The sequence below is a fragment of the Nilaparvata lugens genome, chromosome 8, assembly GCF_014356525.2.
Source record: "Nilaparvata lugens isolate BPH chromosome 8, ASM1435652v1, whole genome shotgun sequence".
In the NCBI taxonomy this organism is placed as follows: domain Eukaryota; kingdom Metazoa; phylum Arthropoda; class Insecta; order Hemiptera; family Delphacidae; genus Nilaparvata; species Nilaparvata lugens.
In genome coordinates, this window is record NC_052511.1 from 8,023,686 (window position 1) to 8,044,625 (window position 20,940).

General features: G+C 36.3%; 1 protein-coding gene and 1 long non-coding RNA gene across 2 annotated transcripts in view; one reads left to right on the top strand and one right to left on the bottom strand.

Annotated features, from left to right (window-relative positions):
- The window catches only part of LOC111046193 (protogenin), a 285,414-nt gene that overhangs the window by 73,737 nt on the left and 190,737 nt on the right, over positions 1 to 20,940 (top strand). The window lies entirely within an intron of this gene.
- LOC120352612 lies at positions 1,098 to 4,164 on the bottom strand. The gene is made up of 3 exons (XR_005571967.1): positions 3,824 to 4,164; positions 2,394 to 2,512; positions 1,098 to 1,211 (listed from the first exon to the last, which is right to left on the bottom strand). It is a non-coding gene; the product is annotated as an uncharacterized LOC120352612 (long non-coding RNA).

Sequence of the window (20,940 nt, forward strand, 5' to 3'; positions counted from 1 at the left end):
GGCTGATATACAATCATGTATAAGAATCGTGAGGCCAATTGACTGCCTAAATCAATATGCCTTCTCAGGCAATGTTCAATTAGGGACTCCTCACCAGTAAAAGCTATACGAATATTGGAAATTATTATTATTATAGATTAACACATATGACATGTACAAAGTGTATTCAAACAGGCGAACTAATTCTAATAATTATTGTTGAGATAACTATATCTTGCTTTAATAAACGAGTTCTGTTATGGTACTTTAAATAACACATAGCCTATTTTAAAATGGATGAATATTTATTAATTATAGAAGGTAACTAGTACCCTTGTGATATTCCAAAATGAAACATGATTAGTTTCGACATTTTCAATAAGGACTCTCTTGACAATGACATAATTAGAAACTGGTCATGCTTATTTTGAATATTTTAGGGTAGGCCTACTAGTTATTTTCTACAATTAACCATTAAAGTTGCCCTATTAAAATTAATACTTTATTAGGGTATTAATTAGAATTAGAGTAGCCTTTCAAACTCCTTATTCACTATAATGTTCTAAAAGCTTATCAATTTTAATCAAAACCTTGGAAATATAGCCTAGAAGGTAGAATTGAAAGTGATTATATTTGATGTGGCTTGGAACATCATATTTTCAACTTTTGCTTAAGTTATTTTTCATATTCAAAGAATTATTACCCCTTCAATGCAGTAAATAAGTACTATTACTTAATTCTTAATACAATACATAATAATTGTGATACCCTATTTTATATCCAATTCAAGTCTATTATTTAACTACGTGTTACCTATAGCATTTGCCAGTCAGCAATGTTAAATAATTTTATTAGTTCCAAAAAAGCAGAAGACATACAGAACCAATAAAGTTGTTAATAAGAGTTCGATGCTTTTGGGTTAAATATAGTTTTAAAAATCCCTCAAGTATAAACAATTAAAACATATTTTATTAATTTCATGTCACTTGCTGTTTTCTTCAAAACTACCTGAATTGAAGCAGTTAGCAGGAGCGATCAGAAAAAGAAGATATTATTATGAATAACATGAAATAAACACATCAAGATGTACTGAAAAAATGAATATATTTCTTAGATTAGTCCATCTCTTTCTTCTGTAGGCTACTACATCATACATGAATCATATCCATGGAATATTATTCATAGTTGATTTTCTTTGTCATCCTCTACTTCTGGCTGGTACATCACTAGGCCTGAAATCAAAAAGTTATAGATAATTTATTATTCATTATAAAAAAAAACTTTGCAAAGTGAATTCTGAAATTGATTGTAATCTGTATAAGTTTTTAATTATATTTCTTGGGAAGGAACCCCCCAATAATGACAAAGTAATATTATATGAGAAATTCCAATAAACCAACATTCAGTTGAATTATTATTAGCATCAATCTGTTAGTTGTGTAATTCTGAATGATTGAATAAATAAATCTCCATGCAGGAATTGGGATTAATCAGTGTGCCCCTAGGTCAAAAGAACTTGTTGGTGAACAATATATTTTTGGATACCATGAACAATTATTTATTTATTTCTGTGGTCAGTAGGCCTACTTCTCGACCGTTTGGTTTACTTAACTCTTCCAAAATGTACTGCATAAAGTAATTTTTAGTTCTACATTTAGAGAAACAAGTTTAATGAAACAAATGGAAATAATCAATAAATTAATTGCTTAATCTGAAATGATGATTATCTACAACATTATAAGTAGAACTAAGTGATTTGAAAATGAATACCAAACTGCAAATACATAAATCTCTCTCAGAACAATGTGGGTATTTCATCCATGAATTTAATCATAAATTTTAAAAGGTGGAATGACTGTCATTAAAAGCTATTATTCAGTGTTTTCTACCAGCACTTGCTGGGTGAATTTTTGAAGTCATCTATTCATAGTTCTAATGTATGGTCATTTATAAAGTCATCATCCACTCAAGATCAAGATGGACAGTTGAGAAGAGTGTTTTAAAAACAATTTTAACATCAAATTATTGATGTAATGTTATCACATTATTAGATAATGTTACATAAATTATTTCTTTATGGAAGGAATCCCAAATATTATGAATAACTCTATTCCCTGAATGATAAGTGAATACATTGTTTTTTAAGCACTCTTCTCAACTGTCCATCTTGATCTCATGTGGTTTCACGTAGTTTCGAAATATTAAGATTTCCTGTAAGCTATTAATGATTTCAAAATTCAGTCAGTTTTTCTATTATTTTAGTCACGTACCATAGTTAAATCTTACTATTTGAATATCTACCATCAAATCGATAATAAAACATTGAAGTGGATAAACCTTTTTAAAAAATGGGAAACTGTATAAAATGACATCGCCTATATAAAGTTTAAAAAATGAGTGGAATTTTATCTTACCTAACTAACTTATTCTAAGTATAGGTTCCAAAGAATTGTTCCATCCTGGTCAACAAAAAAGAATTCATATGCATTTCCTTTGAGCACATTCTCTTCAATATTTTGTTTGTAAATGGTACCTGAAAAAAGAAACATAATCTTTCAGCATATTCATTTTGGAGATAATGTGAAGTTAATCATCAATGATAAGACATAGTTTGGACTTTGAATAAATTAGAAGTGAACTGGGCCTCAATAAACTATTTACATTAGATATAAATACTATAAGTATATACTTACATTCATAGCACATAACAGAAAACACTTTAAAGTTTTATAATATAAATTAAAACAGGTGACACACGACATAGATAGATTAAAAACACTGAAAAACTTACATTACACTCTCTGCTCGGTTGAGAAAGGGGACACAGTTCCTTAAAAATTTCCGATTATAATGTAAGTTTTTCAGTGTTTTTAATCTATCTATGTTGTGTGTCTCCTGTTTTAATTTATACTATTCACATTGATATACCTGGCATCACGCAATATATCGATCAATAGAGCATGAATAAGTTTTTCAAATACATTACTATTGTAGTTTTAAATGAGTTTGGTAGCAATGGTCAACCAGAAAAATAGTACCTATTTTATATTTTTCCAATGGCAGTCTTTCAATATTCAATTACACTGACTCTGATCAAGTTATTACTATAACAATCTATTTAATATTGTTTCCAAGTGATTTTAAATTATAAATTAAGAGAAGATTAATTCATAGATAGGTACCAAAGACAAAGTAAATGTTCTAATAGTCAGGTTAGTTTTGTTATTATATTGATAAACTATGGGTTTACAATATTTTGAGGTGCAACAAGGATAATGGAAGTTTAGGACTTAGAATGTAATGAAATACTTCTAAGTCAAATTATGATGTTATTTTTAATAAATCTGTTTGTGAAAACTACTAGCTGCATTATAAAAAATGTATTTTGTGATTAGGCCAACTTACTGAAAGTGTAAAAGATTGTTAGCATGAAATGCTAAATGTTATCTTGGTTGAATAATGTTTTGAATCTGATTATTTAATGTTAATCTAATCAATCAATCTTGAATGAGTTTAAATCTAATCAGTTGATTAGATTTCTCTCTTTCTTGTGATAATTCTCTACCATACACAAACTAGCTAGTCTAGGATTTACATTATTATTAAATACTACAAATTAAACATTAAAAAAAGAAATAAATAAACTTTTGTCAACTTCTAACCTCTTGAAAAATGAAAAAGATAGCAATTTAGACCTAGAGACTAGGTTATTAAAGGCCTACTACAGTGGGCTACCTGAATAAAAATTGTAAACATGCTAGTAGGCTACTCATAAAATTTATATCAAATAATTGTGTACGGTAGATCTAGCCTACTTTATTATGAGAAATTTAAGTGTACTTACTTGAATCCTCTATTACATCAGCAATTTCTAACCATATTCTATTTTTCAAATAGGTAATTCGTTGTGCAGGTCTGGAAAGTACAAAACTTTGAACTTCGAAAATTTCACGCCTTTCTGTTGTAAATCCATTTTCAATTTCTCTTGTAAAAATTATAAGAATAAAGAAACCAATAGAAATATTTTATACCTCAATTTTCCACTGCAAATTAATTTCACAGTATAATAGTAGCAATCCGAAATCTGACAACCAATATCAAAACAAACCATCCAACAATTAAAGATTGAGGTTAAAAAGAACATGGCGTCTGATCCACAGAAAGATTCTGCCGGTGTCACGTGATCAGAGCAGAAAAGTGATTCGAAGCTGTCTGTTCTCGTCGACAGAATCCCGAAATTAGTTCTTTTTCGACAAACGGTTCACGAGCAGTGATCGGTCGAAGCAAAATAGCATTGTGTTGATAGGCCTTATAAAGAACGGCAAGATGAACGACAGTTCGTCTCTGATTTGAACAGTTCTTTTTTTCTGCTCAACTTTCTGCCGATGGGTGAATACTCCCATAAGAACCAATGTTAATTTAAAGTGAATTCTGTCGTCTGCCCGTTACGAAAACACACCTTAATATAGAAGAGATTACTATCTTTACCTATAGATTACATCCATATCTATAACGTATGTTAATCATCCAATTTATTTGAAATTCAGCATTTCGAAAATTATTAATTATGGAAATAATTTTGGTAAGATATGTAATTATCATTAGTGAGAATAGAGATAATGATTCTCTAAGTACCCTCTGGAGTATAGTAGTTGATGCATTGAACGTAGTTTTGGGAATTAATATCAAGATAAATTATTAATCAGTATTAACAAATGTGGATCTCCTTAGTTTGAAATAATTGCCTCATACATAATCATAAATAGCAGTGGAAAGATTCAGAGAATCTCAAATAGCAGAGATGAGAGAATCCTGAACGAGGTAAAGGAGAAAATCCGTTGTTTTCATTACTCGACATCAATTTCAAATCCATTTTAGTTCCAATTATCGAAGATGAAAATCTTTCGTTTTGTCCATAATAGATTGATAGGTGGATCTGTTAGGCTACAATAAATTATTACTTTATTTTTGATCTCTCATACATTCTTGTCTTCTGAGGTCTATTCTACGAGGATTATTTATGAATGTTTCGTTTGATTTCCAACTCATACTATGTTACTGTATTATTATATTTTCCCTGTTTGAGGTTTTGCTTGACCACCCTTTCCCTGGGCTCCGACCCCCAAGGAAGAGTGACAAGCGATTTTTCCAGAGTGACTGCTCCACATGTCCATGTACATGTTACTGTATTATTATTATTCTCTTATTCTTTGTAGACTTCAGAGTTCTATTATAGAATAATTCATGAATATTTCGTTTGAAATACTACTGAGCTACTAGTACAATAGAATTTACGGTGGTAGAATTTCATTCTCATGCTACTTTCTTACTAAAATTAAAAATTATCATTTTCCAAATCAAATTCTATTGCAGAAAACAATTGAATTTGCCAGAAAATCTTCAAATCATTTCACGCACATTCAATCGATTTTCACTGCAAATCGTATCACGAATATGTACACCAGGTTTGCAGATTTCTAGACTTTTAGATGCAACGTCATATTACATTGAATTGGTACATTCCAAAGTAGTCAAATATTTTTGAAAGTACAGTATTCACAGAAACCATACTATTACACTAAAACGCATCATCATGTTTCTTTCAATCATCTTTATAAAATTCACTTCATAGAGAAGAAATCAGCAAACCCGCTGTACATATTCGTGATACGATTTGCAGTGAAAATCGATCTAATGTGCGTGAAATGATTTGATGTGTTTCTGGCAATTTAAAATTAATTTACTGTAGGTTTACATTACTGTGAATGTACTGCAGTATTCTTGGATACACATTTTGAAAATATTTCGTTCTCAGTGATCATGATATTCAGCGGCTACAAATAAAACATGTTTTATCCAATCTCCCTGATTTCTCTGTTTTCCTGTAAGAATCTCTCGCTGGATGAAGTTGGGAAGCTCAATACTCGTGCATCCTTGAAAATATGATAACCTTTATACGGAGCTGAGTGGGTACTCATCTATCTGTTACATGCCAAATATTTATGCGTGCATGTAATATTCAAGAAACATCGTGTATTATATGATGTAATGTGTGCGAATATATAGATATATATTTAGGCACAACCGGCACGTCATTGAATAGAGGCGCACTGCGACGTCGCGCCCTATAGCGTTGTCATGGAAACTGAATTTCTCTCTCTTTCTCCTTTCTCTTCTCTTCTCTTCCATCCTTCTATCCTCCTTTCTCTCTCGTTCTCTTCGTCATTTCGTCTCTGTTCCTCCATCTCTCGCAATGGCCTGACGAAAAATCAACGATTGCCAGCGAAATTAAGCTCGCACGATGCGGTGTGCCTAAAAACAGAACGAATTTGAGGTGCTGAATTTGGATAATTTTTTTGTTGTGTGGGGAGTTGTGCATAGATTAGGTTTTTTGACAAGGGATTTAGGTGATGTTTGTATTTCATCACTGTTTGTATTAGCGTAGTTTTTTTTATTAATTCATTCATGGAATATGTTCTGCTAATATAAGTATAATAACCTACATAATATTTGGACAATTTAAGACAAGATTAGGAAATTTAAGAAGTTTTGGGCAGTAGCCTGTTTTTTCTTTTCCGACTATTGTATTGTTTGCTCTAATAAATAAATAATTACAGTGTTGTTGATTTTATCCATTAACTACAATTCAATAAACTAAATCCAGGGAGTCGAAAAGGAGTGAGACTTCGGTTCGGTTGCACAAAGACCTGTTAAATTTTAACCATGATAAATTGCAACGAGAACCAATCAGAGACGCTCTATTTTCAAAAAAAAACCTTCTTCGATTGGTTCTCATGACATATAATCATGATTAAAATTCAACAGGCGTTTGTGCATCCGGGCCTAAGTGGTATTAAATTTACCTTGGACTGCATCATCGTAAACTCCGACACAAAAAAAATCATATACAGTTAGAGCTGCTGAAGGATGAACATTTTGAAGATATTTCTTTATTCTTTACCCTTATTGATTCATACAATAAGTACATCATCAAAATGATTGGGAGAGAAAAAATAAGGTAACCTTATTACAAACGTTGCTAAGATTTTGGGAAGAGGTTGGTTTGGTTTAATTGAAACAAGAAACAATTGAGCCGTCAAAACAAGAAAGTACCAAAAAGAAATTAGAGATTATGAACAAACTTAGACACATCAAGTATTCTTCAATATCAGAACTTGTTCAGTCGTTGGCTTGAAAAATGAAGTTGCAAAACACAATCCACAAATCATTCTCATTTTACTTTCCTTGCCCTATTACCATAGGTAAGGAAAGTATTGCTTTCCGAAAAAAATTAAGGTACCCCGATTTCTATACGTTTTGAGGTCCCCTGAGTCCAAAAAAGTTGTTTTTGGGTATTGGTCTGTGTGTGTGTGTGTGGTGTGTGTGTGTGTGTGTGTGTGTGTGTGTGGTGTGTGTGTGTGTGTGGTGTGTGTGTGTGTGTGTATGAGTGTATGTGCGTCTGTGTACACGATATCTCATCTCCCAATTAACGGAATGACTTGAAATTTGGAACTTAAGGTCCTTCCCCTATAAGGATCCGACACGAACAATTTCGTTAAAATGCAATTCAAGATGGCTGCTAAAATGGCGAAAATGTTGTCAAAAACAGGGTTTTTCGCGATTTTCTCGAAAATGGCTCCAACGATTTTGATCAAATTTATACCTAAAATAGTCATTTATCAACTGCCACAAGTCCCATATCTGTAGAAATTTCAGGAGCTCCGCCCCATCTAGGTATAGTTTGATTTTAGATTTCCAATTATCAGGCTTCAGATACAATTTAAACAAAAAATTCCAAATGGTAAAGATTGAGCATGAAAATCTCTACAATTAATGTTCAGTAACATTTTCACCTAAAATTCAAAATAAGCTCGAAATTCGAGAAAATGTTATTATTTCAATTGCAAACTGTTGGCAACTGTTGATTCTATGAAGAGATAGCATACCTCGTGTGTCTCCAGCGTTATAGTCCTGTCACCAGCTGGCTTAGATCTTTGCATAGTAGACTTGAGATGCGTGGGAACACTAGCTTCAGCTGATAAATTTTCATAACGGCAAGGAAAGTTGTGTGAGTGCGCCACACCAGATTTTTTTTGTTTAGTTGAGAAGTTGATATTGTGGTAATTATTCATATTAAATAAAAATACTAAGAAATTGTCAAAAACCACAGATTCATTAATAGTTAGAAAGAACGGTTTCGGTTGTTACACCATTGTCAATCTCCATTGAGACAATTTCTTTGTCTTTTTATTCAATCATTCTCATCTGTTCGTTTGAATCGAAATTGGATACAATCTATTCTTCTATGAAAATTTCACGCAATCAGTCAATGTGTCTCAAATTCGCGCTGTTTTCAGCGCACTTGCAGCGTAATCTCTCAGTACCAAATACAGTTCTTTGTTATTGTAGCGTACTACCGTAGCCTCCACCAGTCCCCAGCCTGTTTATTGTAGTGATAAGGGGGACAAAGTAGCGATGCTTTCAACCAATCAGCGGCCAGGAAAGTGGCGGTTTACGAGCAAGTGGGTGGTGGGGAGTGGGCCGGTTACCAATCCCCCACCGGTCCCTTTCTAGCGCCGCTTAACTGCTTGCGATTCATACGCGCCATACTATACGACACAACTCTGTGCATTGGCCTAGGTCATGTTTATTATCCGTGCTTCCACCTCTCTCGCTCGCTCGCTAGTTCGCTCGTCCTCTCACTTCATATCATCTGTTTGGACTCATTTTCAAAACGGAACAACAGCGATGTCGGAGGGTGTGTTTCTACTTGCAAGTACTGATCAATTCCAAATCGACGTTCCATCTACCAACTGGTACTTCGAGCTTTTTCAATGTTGTGTGAGATGGGGATTGAGACATTGTTTCTCCTCTCGGTTGCAAAATTGTATTTCTCTTAATTTACCCAGTTACACACACATCAATTTGTGCAAGGAACCAAGAATGCAATGTATTCCAAGTACATTGGATTTTTGCACGTAAAATTTTTGCCGTCTTTATAAATTTTACCAGATTGAATAGAACTTGGCAAACACATGATATTTTCATAATATGATACGCTCATCATGTACGTTTGGATTTTTGGACGTACGATTTTTTGCCGTCTATAAATTTTACCAGATTGAATAGAACTTGGCAAACACATTATATTTTCATCATATGATACGCTCATCATGTACGTTTGGATTTTTGGACGTACGATTTTTTGCCGTCTTTATAAATTTTACCAGATTGAATGGATCTTCGCAAACGCATGATAATGTTCATTATAATGATACGCTCATCATATAATATGTTTGCCAAGATTTCTAAATAAGTGGATAGATGATAGAAAAATCATGTTTGCTTCCAAAGATTTTTCTCAAGTTTATTGTTTTCAATAATTATTATTATTAAATTTATTAATAATTTATAATAATTTATTAATTATTATTAATTTCAATAATTAATTGAGAGAATTATTCAATCTTCTCAATTATATTCAGATTTTAATAAAAACCAACTCAACTGTTTACTAGAAATCTAAAAAAATAAATTGTACAATTAATACTGTAAAGCTGCGTTTACACCAATCTTACACCAACCTTCACACCAACCTTATAGATTCTTTTAGATTGAACGGAACTTGGCAAACACATATTTGTTCATCATGTGTATGATAAGCTATGTTCAATCTAATAGAATCTATAAGGTTCACGTTATTAAAATTTTGTTAATAACTTTGGTGTAAACGCAGCTTTAGGATGATAGGAAAATTCTACACTGTAAGGGAATCGAACCCATGACCGGCTCATCGATAACAGATTGAAGTTGCGAAGATCTATTTCACTAAGTTTCTGACTTTGAAATTTATATTGAATTTATTTTTCTTCGTTTACATGCAGTGTACAATAAAATTATGATACAAATAGTATGAAGAAGGCTACTCACATGATGTAATGCCTGTGGTTGAGGAGGAAACTTTAATTGGAGAGTTGTCTTGTATTTTACATTTTTATCAGGACTTTGATTCCATTTCATTTCATTTATTTACTTATCTCAATAAAGATCAAGTAAGTTTTTCGATATATTAGTCGTCAAATTTCCCAATTTCTGGAGCGTTATGTGATCTCTACTCATCTCAATGAAGATCTAGTAACTTTTTCGACATTTCACATCCTTTGGAAAGCTGTGAGATGTATCCTACGCGATTCTTTATTGCTTTCTAAATTAGGAACAAGCGTTTTTCCTTCAACATTTACTTGTCTGAAAATGATGTTCTGGATACAAGAAAGTCGCAACCATTTCTCTCCATTTGGTTTTTGTACTGTGGATGAGCCCTGCCTGGAGGCAGCAGCGTTGATGATAGATTGGCGTGCCGAGACCCCGAGACTGAGCTGAGGTCATGGCAAAACCTCGCGTTTCACTTTAAATCGACAGCATTAGGAATAAGAATCTTTATTGAGCATCAAACAAACAGAGATGCAATAGGCTTCGTCAATAAACTCATATCACATACTCAAACATATAAAACATGAAAAAATAATAATTTCACAGTCCATGAGCTCTTTAATTCTGGTTTTAAAATATGATTGATTATTTTTTTTTCCTACAGTTACGTTGAAAAGTGGCCATTCCTGCACTGATTACAGAACGCAAAGAATCACTTTTCCGCTCTAGTGCGGGAAAATTTTTTTCTGCACTCCAGATTTGCAACATGGCAACGCAAAATAGTTAGTGGGTGCAGCAAAATCAAAATTAAGTTGGTAACAGTGACTGTGGTGCACGTTATAATAATATTAAGGACACCGAGGACAGCGACATGAGTGACAGCCGCCCCGCCATTCATTTACTACTACATTATTCAATTTGACAATAAATTAAGGTTTTTATTAATAATAGAATTACACAGAAAAACATTTGATGCATTTCAGGGAATTTTACCCATAATTACCCACTTTTCATATTCAATGGTAACTAGGAAAAATTAAATGTGAAATACGTGCGCAAAGTTCCTCTGCTGCACTCAGGAAACCATTCCGCCCGAGCCGTTTCTTTCGGTGCAGCAAACTGTCACTTTGCGCACTGGTTGCACAAATAACTATTGCCGGTAATAACCAGTCTTCGTCTAAAAGTAGCTAGCATAGATAAAATCAACTGATCCACACTACTAATATTTACTAATATCGGGGACCGGTCATCTAGGTCAACCACCCCCAACCTCAAGGTCATCCAGGTCAACCACCCTAACCTCAAGGTCATCTAGGTCAACCACACCCACCTCAAGGTCATCCAGGTCAACCACCCCAACCTCAAGGTCATCCAGGTCAACCACTCTAACCTCAAAAAAAAAAAAAATAAAATAAAAAAAAAAATTAAAAAAAAAAAAAATTAAAAAAAAAAAATTAAAAACACATAAAATCGGGAAAAAAGGGAAAAAAAATTCCCTCCAGATCCTGAACTGGGGTATAAAAGGAGTTGTTCTACAAGGAGTGGGACATTGTGTCTTGTACAGTCGTGTCCCAATACGTGTGTGTGCCACCAGTACGTGTGTGTGTGATTTTAGTATATTGGTTTTGGATCACTTTCATCTTTATCAACATCAAAAAAAAAAAAAATAAATAAATGAATAAATAAAAATAAAAAAAAAAAAAATTAAAAAAAAAAAAAATTAAAAAAAAAAAAAAAATAAAAAAAAAAAAAATAAAAAAAAAAAAAAATAAATAAATAAAAACACTTTAAATTGGGAATAAATGGGAAAAAGGGGAAAAGGGAAAAAAATTTCCCTATTGATCTTGAACTGCCCGCCGGTCACCCGGCCGCCACCGGTCACCCCACCGGTCACCCAGCCGCTGCCGGTCGGAATAAGTATCATATTCTTTATAATTCAAGTCTTTAAACATAAATCCTCTATGGTGTAGTGGTTAGCAAGTCAGCTTTCTGAGTTGGAGGCTCTATGCTCGAATCCAAGGCGGTAAAGGTAAGTATTAAAGGTCAGTATCAACAGAACCAGAGGATATATTTTTTGTATGTAGTGGGTAGACTGGCCCACCACTGCCAGTCATCCCGCTGCCAGTTGTCCGGCCGCCACCGATCGCCCGGCTGCCGCCGGTCGCCCCGCCGGTCGCCCGGCCGCCACCGATCACCCTGTCGGTCGCCCCACCAGTCACCCCACCATCGTCACCAGTCGCCACACTATCGCTGCCAGTCGTCCCACTATCGCCACCAGTCGCCCCACTATTGCCGCCAGTCGTCCCACTATCGCCACCAGTCATACCACTATCGTCACCAGTCATCCCACAATCGTCACCAGTCGTCCCACTATCGCCGCCAGTCGTCCTACTATCGTCACCAGTCGCCCCACTATCGCCGCCAGTCGTCCCACTATCGCCATCAGTCGTACCACTATCGTCACCAGTCATCCCACCATCACTGCCAGTCACCCCACTATTGCCACCAGTCGCCCCACTATCGCCACCAGTTGCCCGGCCGCCGCCGGTCACCCCACCACCGGTCGCCCGGCCGCCGCCGGTCGGCCACTGCCTGTTGTCCGGCCGCCACCGGTTGCCCGGCCACCGGTCACCCCGCCGGTCGCCTCACTGGTCGTCCGACCGCCACCAACAGTCGACCTGCTGCGGCTGGCAATTGTCCCGCCGGCTGAGCATGAGCATTCTGAGCGCAGTCAGTGACACTCAGAAAATACTTATAGCTAAACTATATCTAAGGAGATGGTAGGTAATAAGTAAACAGTTTGGAATACAATTAGCTATTTATTGATTAATTCAACATCCATTTCATTGAAAAGTTTACTACAAGCAGGTATATCTCTGTTCCAAAATCCAAGTTGTTTATCATATTGAGTGTGCAGAAAAGTGATGTATCCATGATGTTTCTCCTTGGTCCATGTCGAGCAGGTAATGTCCCAGGTAGTAGACTCCTTTTCCAGCACTAGTCCTTGGCAAGTCTTCTATGTTGTCTGATAGTCTTCGGATGATATTCAGTGATACCTCTAGAACACTGTTTCAGCTAGAGACAATACCCTGTCATTGATGTTGAATCACCTCACAACCTCTTTCCTTCAGGTAATTGATGCTCCTTCGAGTCAAAAGTATAGGTGTAGTAGTATTTCTCACCACTACATCATCCTCCTTTTTCTCTTCCTCCTTCTCTTCCTCTTCCTCCTCCTCCTCTTCCTCTTCCTCCTCTTCCTCTTCCACCTCTACCTCATTGTCCTCCTCCATATCAGTTTCCTCTTCCTCATCTTCTACATGATCCTCAACCATTTTCAGATCAAATGGGGAGATTGATGGTAAATTTGTCTCACCATAGTCGGCCCACTTTGAGAATAGGAGTACCATTTTCTCTATTGTTCTAGATACACAGTTGATCGACAAAATGTCTATTCTCCACAGATGATTCCAGCACAATGAATCTAATCTGCTATGTATCCAATATATATACATATTTGTATAGCATTATGATTTTGATTGTACCTCAATATAATGTCTAAGGTGTTGCTGTTCTCTGCTTTCTCAAGTAAAGACCTTGACCGACCTTTGATCTCTGCTGTCTCAAGTAAAGACCTGTACCAACCTTTGGTTTCTGATGTCTCAAGTAAAGACCTCGACCTCCTTTCATTGATTTTTTCTTCGATGGTTGAATCTTTTGTTTCTTCCCCTTCTCAACCACCCTGCTGACTTCCTTCAGTGATCTTTTCATACCTCCCCCAAATTTTGCCTTAGCCTTCATAATGTTGGTGACTGCTAGTGCTGCAGCTTTTTCCAACACCCCCGCATCATCAGATCTCACTCTGTCCCAGGCTCTCTCTGCCAAGATGCTGTCTGCTACTGCTCTGCTTGCTGTATCACCACTCTTGGAATAGGCAATATCATGCTCCTTGCAAGCCTGATCAAGTTTGTTGATTCCTGGATCACCTTGTGCTAATCGCTTCTGAAGTTTTGTTCCTGGTCCACAGTATTGATAGCCAGGGATATGAAGTTCAACTGGTAGAATGTCATTGCCTTATTAACTATTGTACCAGCAGCTCCCTTAATAGCTGTCAGAACACCTCTTCCTCTATAGATCTTCTGACTTTTCTCCTTACTAAAATCACGCCTTGGGGCAATAGATCCTCTCCCAGTCACTTGTCTCCCAGAATGTCTTTGACCACCATCTCTGCTATCATCCAAAAGGCGTTTGATTGTATTCTTATACTTAGCTTTGTTGTAGTTAACAATCTCACCTCTTGGATCATTGTTCTGTCTGTGCACACTGGTCCAGTTCAATATTTCTCCATAAGCCTGTCTGTCAGCAGATTCAACTAATGCACGATTTGGATTCTTCTTGAAAATCAACTCACAAAGTCCCAATGTAGCTGTGAAGGTCTTTTCTTCCTGATCTACAGGTCAGTCAGCACAATTTCATCACCATTCTCTCCAAAAGTTAAATACTTATTGCCCAGGTAGTAAGCATTGTCTCTCACTCTTGGTCCAAAAGTGTCATCAAAATCGTCATTGTCCTTGCTCAATGATCCTCTAATGTAATCAGCTACCTGTTTTCCAGCTAGATCAGTTTGATCAAGGATATTCTGAACTGTTGTACCATGACTTTCATTCAATAATTGTTCAACATTCTTATCATCATCCTGTCCATCTCCAGACAGCTCCTCATCACTGCTATCATCATATCCTCTACTCATATTATACTCCTCACCCTCATCCCCTTCAAATGCATGCTTCCCTGCTTTCCATAGTTGTCGTCCAACTCTTGAGGTGCCTGCCATTGGACTTGAAACTTCTCCAGTTCCATATGATTCAAATGTTGGTGACTCTTCATCAATGCTGGAGAGTTGGAGCTTATGTTTTGCTTTACTTGCACCAGTAAGTCCACGCCTTGTATATGTGGCATCTTTAACAAATGGTGTTGTTGGTGGAGTAGGATATGTGTGGTGTGTTGATGCTGCTGAGAAAGGACGATGTTCTGATGATAACAACTCTGGCTTGGATTGTCTCTGCCTACCCTTTACATGCCTGGATCACATTTTTATTCTAGGCTTCAGATACCTAGGACACTTCTTGGATGCTCTTGATGGAGGTAGTTGTGGTTGTTGAACTGGCATCCGTTGGAAGGTTTCGACTAGGTTGACTAGTGGCTCAGCTAGAGGTTTGAAGTGTTCCACATGTTTCTCTTCTGCAATCCGTCTACCCAGCATGATTTCCTTATGCCTCCTTTTGATTTCACGCTTCAACCTAGCAATCTCCAATATGGTAGGAGCAACCTCCTCCAATGTTGGCTTATGGTTTCTATGTTTGATATACATACTGGTCAGTGTTTATCAGTATACTGAGGTCTGAGAGTTTGAGCTCCGCTATTTATACATTTTGGACCCATACCAAGTGCAGAGTGCCACTGACTGAACAGTGACTGATCAGTGACTGATCAGTGACTGAACAGTGACTGATCAGCTACTGATCAGACTGATCAGTGACTGAACAGTGACTGATCAGTTACTGATCAGACTGATCAGTGACTGATCAGTGACTGATCAGTGACTGATCAGTTACTGATCAGACTGATCAGTGACTGAACAGTGACTGACTGACCACTGAGTGGATGACCCTACCATCCTGCCACAGACATGCTGAATACTGGTGAGCATGGTCCATGTGGCAGGAGGAGCTAGGGTCATTGAGAATGCTCATGCTCAGCCGGTGGGGCGACCGGTGGCCAGGCGACCGGTGGCGGCCGGACGACCGGCGGTGGGCGACCGGCGGCGGCCGACCGGCGGCGGCCGACCGGCGGCGGCCGGACGACCGGCGGTGGACGACCGGCGGCGGCCGGGCGACTGGTGGCAATAGTGGGGCGACTGGCGGCGATGGTGGGATGACTGGTGACGATAGTGGTACGACTGATGGCGATAGTGGGACGACTGGCGGCGATAGTGGGACGACTGGCAGCGATAGTGGGGCGACTGGTGACGATGGTGGGGTGACTGGTGGGGCGACCGACAGGGTGATCGGTGGCGGCCGGGCGACCGGCGGGGCGACCGGCGGCAGCCGGGCGATCGGTGGCAGCCGGACAACTGGCAGCGGGATGACTGGCAGTGGTGGGCCAGTCTACCCACTACATACAAAAAATATATCCTCTGGTTCTGTTGATACTGACCTTTAATACTTACCTTTACTGCCTTGGATTCGAGCATAGAGCCTCCAACTCAGAAAGCTGACTTGCTAACCACTACACCATAGAGGATTTATGTTTAAAGACTTGAATTATAAAGAATATGATACTTATTCCGACCGGCAGCGGCTGGGTGACCGGTGGGGTGACCGGTGGCGGCCGGGTGACCGGTGGGCAGTTCAAGATCAATAGGGAAATTTTTTTTCCCTTTTTCCCCTTTTTCCCATTTATTCCCAATTTAAAGTGTTTTTATTATTTTTTTTTTTTTAATTTTTTTTTTTTTTTTTAATTTTTTTTTTTTTTTTTTTTGATGTTAGAGTGGTTGACCTGGATGACCTTGAGGTTGGGGTGGTTGACCTGGATGACCTTGAGGTGGGTGTGGTTGACCTAGATGACCTTGAGGTTAGGGTGGTTGACCTGGATGACCTTGAGGTTGGGGGTGGTTGACCTAGATGACCTTGAGGTGGGTGTGGTTGACCTAGATGACCTTGAGGTGGGTGTGGTTGACCTGGATGACCTTTAGGTGGGTGTGGTTGACCTTGATGACCCTGAGGTTGGGGGTGGTTGACCTGGATGGCCTTGAGGTGAATGGCGACTCTGGGACACTTGTGTCCCAGAGTCGCCATTTTATATCTACTCACGTTATTCAATTTGACAATAAATTAAGGTTTTTATTAATAATAGAATTACACAGAAAAACATTTTATGCATTTCAGGGAATTTTACCCATAATTGCCCACTTTTCATATTCAATGGTAACTGTAGGAAAAATTAAATGTGAAATACGTGCGCAAATGTGAAATACCTCGCCTATGGCTCGGGCGTAAACGTTTCTTTCGGTGCAGCAAACTGTCACTTTGCGCACTGGTTGCACAAATAACTATTGCCGGTCATAACCAGTCTTCGTCTAAAAGTAGCTAGCATAGATAAAATCAACTTATCCGCACTACTAATATTTACTAATATCGGGGACCGAGCTTCGCTATGGAGTACAAAAGCATAAAAAATATATTACGAAAGAAGAAATTATAATAACATTCATACAGAAATGTTTTATCTAATCACAGTAAATTGAGATTAATTCCCAGAGGAATGCAAAAATTTCACTCACGAAGGCCCAGTTGCACAAAAGCCGGTTAAATTTTAATCCTGATTAACTTCACGTGAACCAAATCAGAGAAGACCATTTAAAATAGATGGATCTATTGGAATTAATTAGGATTGAAAATATCCCGGCTTTTTTGCAACCGGCACTAAGTACCTGATTGAATGATTACAAAAGTTCAACAGCTGAGTCATAATTTACACATGAACTCGCTCACTCACTTCAATCACCAACAGACGACGAAATAGTTACCATCATCTGTTTTTCCAAGGATGAATAATAATTATCCTTTTTAATGTTCTTCAGCGAGTTTTTCCAGGGATGAGACGTAGTGTAATCGAATCTTTATACTATAAACCTACTATGTTCTGAATTTCGTGAGAATCATTAAAGCCGTTTTCGAGATCCGGTGAAATACAAACATATAAACATTTAAACATCTAAACATCCAAACATATAAACATAAAAACAGAAGTTGCTCGTTTAATAGTACCTGTTTTTAATAAGAATGATCAGTTGATATTACATCAGATATACTGGTATCTGCTATCCTCTATAGAAGGCAGTGAATCGGCAACGCTGATTTATTCCTATTTTATTTATTTATTCATTGTACAAAACACTACAATCATAATATAGTCATGACATTGGAGGAAAAACTAGGCTGAGCCTGTACTATTTCTCTCCAAAAAATTTGAAAGTATATCTCCTATCTTTCTCGACTAACGTAGAACCTCACTTTACAGAGTTGGTGAAAACTATGGAAATAGCTTAATATTTCAAATGCAACAATAATTTGACAGTAGGTTCGATTGAGGATCCTATTCGTACTGAAAAAAAATTACTTTTCTTCAGTCGCTTCAAAATTGTTGTCCGCCATTTTGGATAATTTTCTCCAACTCTGTATATCTGTTGTTGTAATCAAATACGAGTTCGGCTGTGTTTGAACAGCGTCTTCTTACACTTTACACGTTTTACAAGTTTTACACGTTTCGATGGTAAATGCTTTGACAGTTGTTAGGATGGTGTCCAGCCAGGTGTGATCTGGCGGTCCGCTTCACATGTGACAAATTGTGCACGCAACTATCTGAGACCGGTCTATCGTGTCTAGGATAGATTTACGAAAATTCTTTGAGGGAGCCGCTTGAATTGTTTATACCCTATCGACACTAAATCGTTTGTATCTCCTTACTATATTAATCAAAACTGTTCGAAGAATTCAATTTATTCCCATAACAATCCAAATTGGAAATTCATCCAAATTTGTTGTAAAAATCAAATCAATTAGAGTTGTGAATACTTCTATGATTGTGTGAATTCATATTTCTCAATTTCGTATCACGTTCATATAATAGAAATTCATCCAAATTTGTTGTAAAAATCAAATCAATTAGAGTTGTGAATACTTCTATGATTGTGGGAATTCATATTTCTCAATTTCGTTTCACGTTCATATAATAGAAATTCATCCAAATTTGTTGTGAAAATCCATCAATTAGAGTTGTGAATATTTCTATGATTGTGTGAATTCATATTTCTCAATTTCATATCACGTTCATATAATAGAAATTTATATAAATTTGTTGTGAAAATCCATCAATTAGAGTTGTGAATATTTCTATGATTGAATTCATATTTCTCAATGACTCATCACGTTCATATAATAGAAATTCATCCAAATTTGTTGTGAAAATCCATCAATTGGAGTAGTGAATATTTCTATGATTGTGTGAATTCATATTTCTCAATGACTCATCACCATCATATAATAGAATTTTCTTGTGAAAATCCATCAATTAGAGTAGTGAATATTTTTATGAAGAAAATAGGAAAGTTCCAAATGATATGTGTAAATATCAGCAGGACTTTGGGTAAAAAAGCTAGAACAGATACAATTATGAAATTTTATAAGGTAATGGCCGCTCCAGTCCTCCTCTATGGTAGTGAATCATGGGTTACTACGAAGCCTCTTGAAAGTAGAGTGCAGGCAGCCGAGATAAGATTTCTCCAAACAACCAAGGGATGTGACAGAAGAGATTATTCCAGGAATGAAGATATTAGGAAAGAATTGAAAATCTGCAGCATGAATGAAAGAGCTACGGAGAATCGGCATCAATGGAGGGAGCATGTTCAAAGAATGTCAGCTGAAAGAATACCATTTCAAGTATATAATTATCAGCCAGTATGCAAAAGAGATGTTGGCAGACCAAGCAAGCGGTGGCAATAATAGGATTTTTTATGTTTATTTGAATAATTGGCTTGATGTGAGTCGGAACAGGTTGAAGCCTAATCCTTGTTTGTGAGAAGAAGAATAATATTTTTATGATTGTGTGAATTCATATTTCTCAATGACTTATCACGTTTGGTTTTATGTTGCATTTGCAAAGTTGCATCAAATTTGATTGAAATACAGTAAATTATATAGATAAAGTTTCTCATCATAATTATTTGACTCCAATCAGCATGCTAGTCCTGTGATTAATTTGGAGCATTGTAATTGAAACACCTCATGTAATTCATGTGATTGTATCATCCAATTATTGTAGGTGTTGAGGACCAATCTCGCTAATAGCTGATTCATAACTTATTGAAGAATCACACACTAATGAATTATCTAATTTGTATTAGCATTTTTGGTAGATATTTCAATCAATTTATGCATTCAAACTTTTTTGGATTTATTGCTTCAGTATTCTCTTGAACTATTCAAATGTATAGTTAATTATGCGCTTATATGGTTAACAAGAATGGGAGGACAAATTGATTATAGTGGTACTACTCAAATGTATATTCAATTATGTTTAATTATGTTCTCATTATTATCATTATCAAATCAAATCAAATTTATTTATCCTTAATGATGGTTACAAAGTTAAAATATGAAATACATAACATAATAGTTAGATATATAGTAGTTAGTATAAGTAAGATATATAATATATAAGGAGGGTCCCTGCAAGGTTAAGAAAACCTGAGCGCAGAGGCCGAGTGCTGAATTTTTTTTATAAATTGATATGAAATATCAAAGATTCTTAGATCAAAGATAATCAAAAGTTTTTCACAGTATAACAATGTAAAAACTTGAATATCCATTTTAATTATGCTGTAGTAAGAAAGGAGACAAATTATGAAGATAAGCTGAAGGAGAAGACTTAATATAAAATCATGAAAATGTAGCTAATGGGAATAGGAAAAGCCAAGGTGTAGAGTTCAGTTGATAAGAGACATGAAAGAATTTGAATCGGTACGAATCCAATTTTCTATGCGTTTTTTAACATGCCCAACCGGCTTGGATGTGATGAAATTTTGTGGAATACTGTTGAAAATTCTTTCACAATTATACACATATTGTTTTCTGCAAATGGATAGGTCAGTTCGGGGACATTCTACTCTTGCGCTTCGAATATTGTATGGGTTTGGGTGGGTGATAAATGATTCTGAATCCCTATTTATAAATAGAATTAAGCTCTTAACATAAAGCTGTTTTAGAGTGAGAACGCACATTATCATTATTATTATTATCATAATGGTTACAATAGTTAATTTGGATCAAGCTGTATGAAGGTCACATTTATTTTAAAATAATTCCAAATAAAATAATGTTAAAATTCAGCAATTGATAATAATTTATATGTATTATTGAATAGTTTTTTTCTAATAATTTGTTTTTTTTCTAGGTGAGTAGCGGAAATCTAACC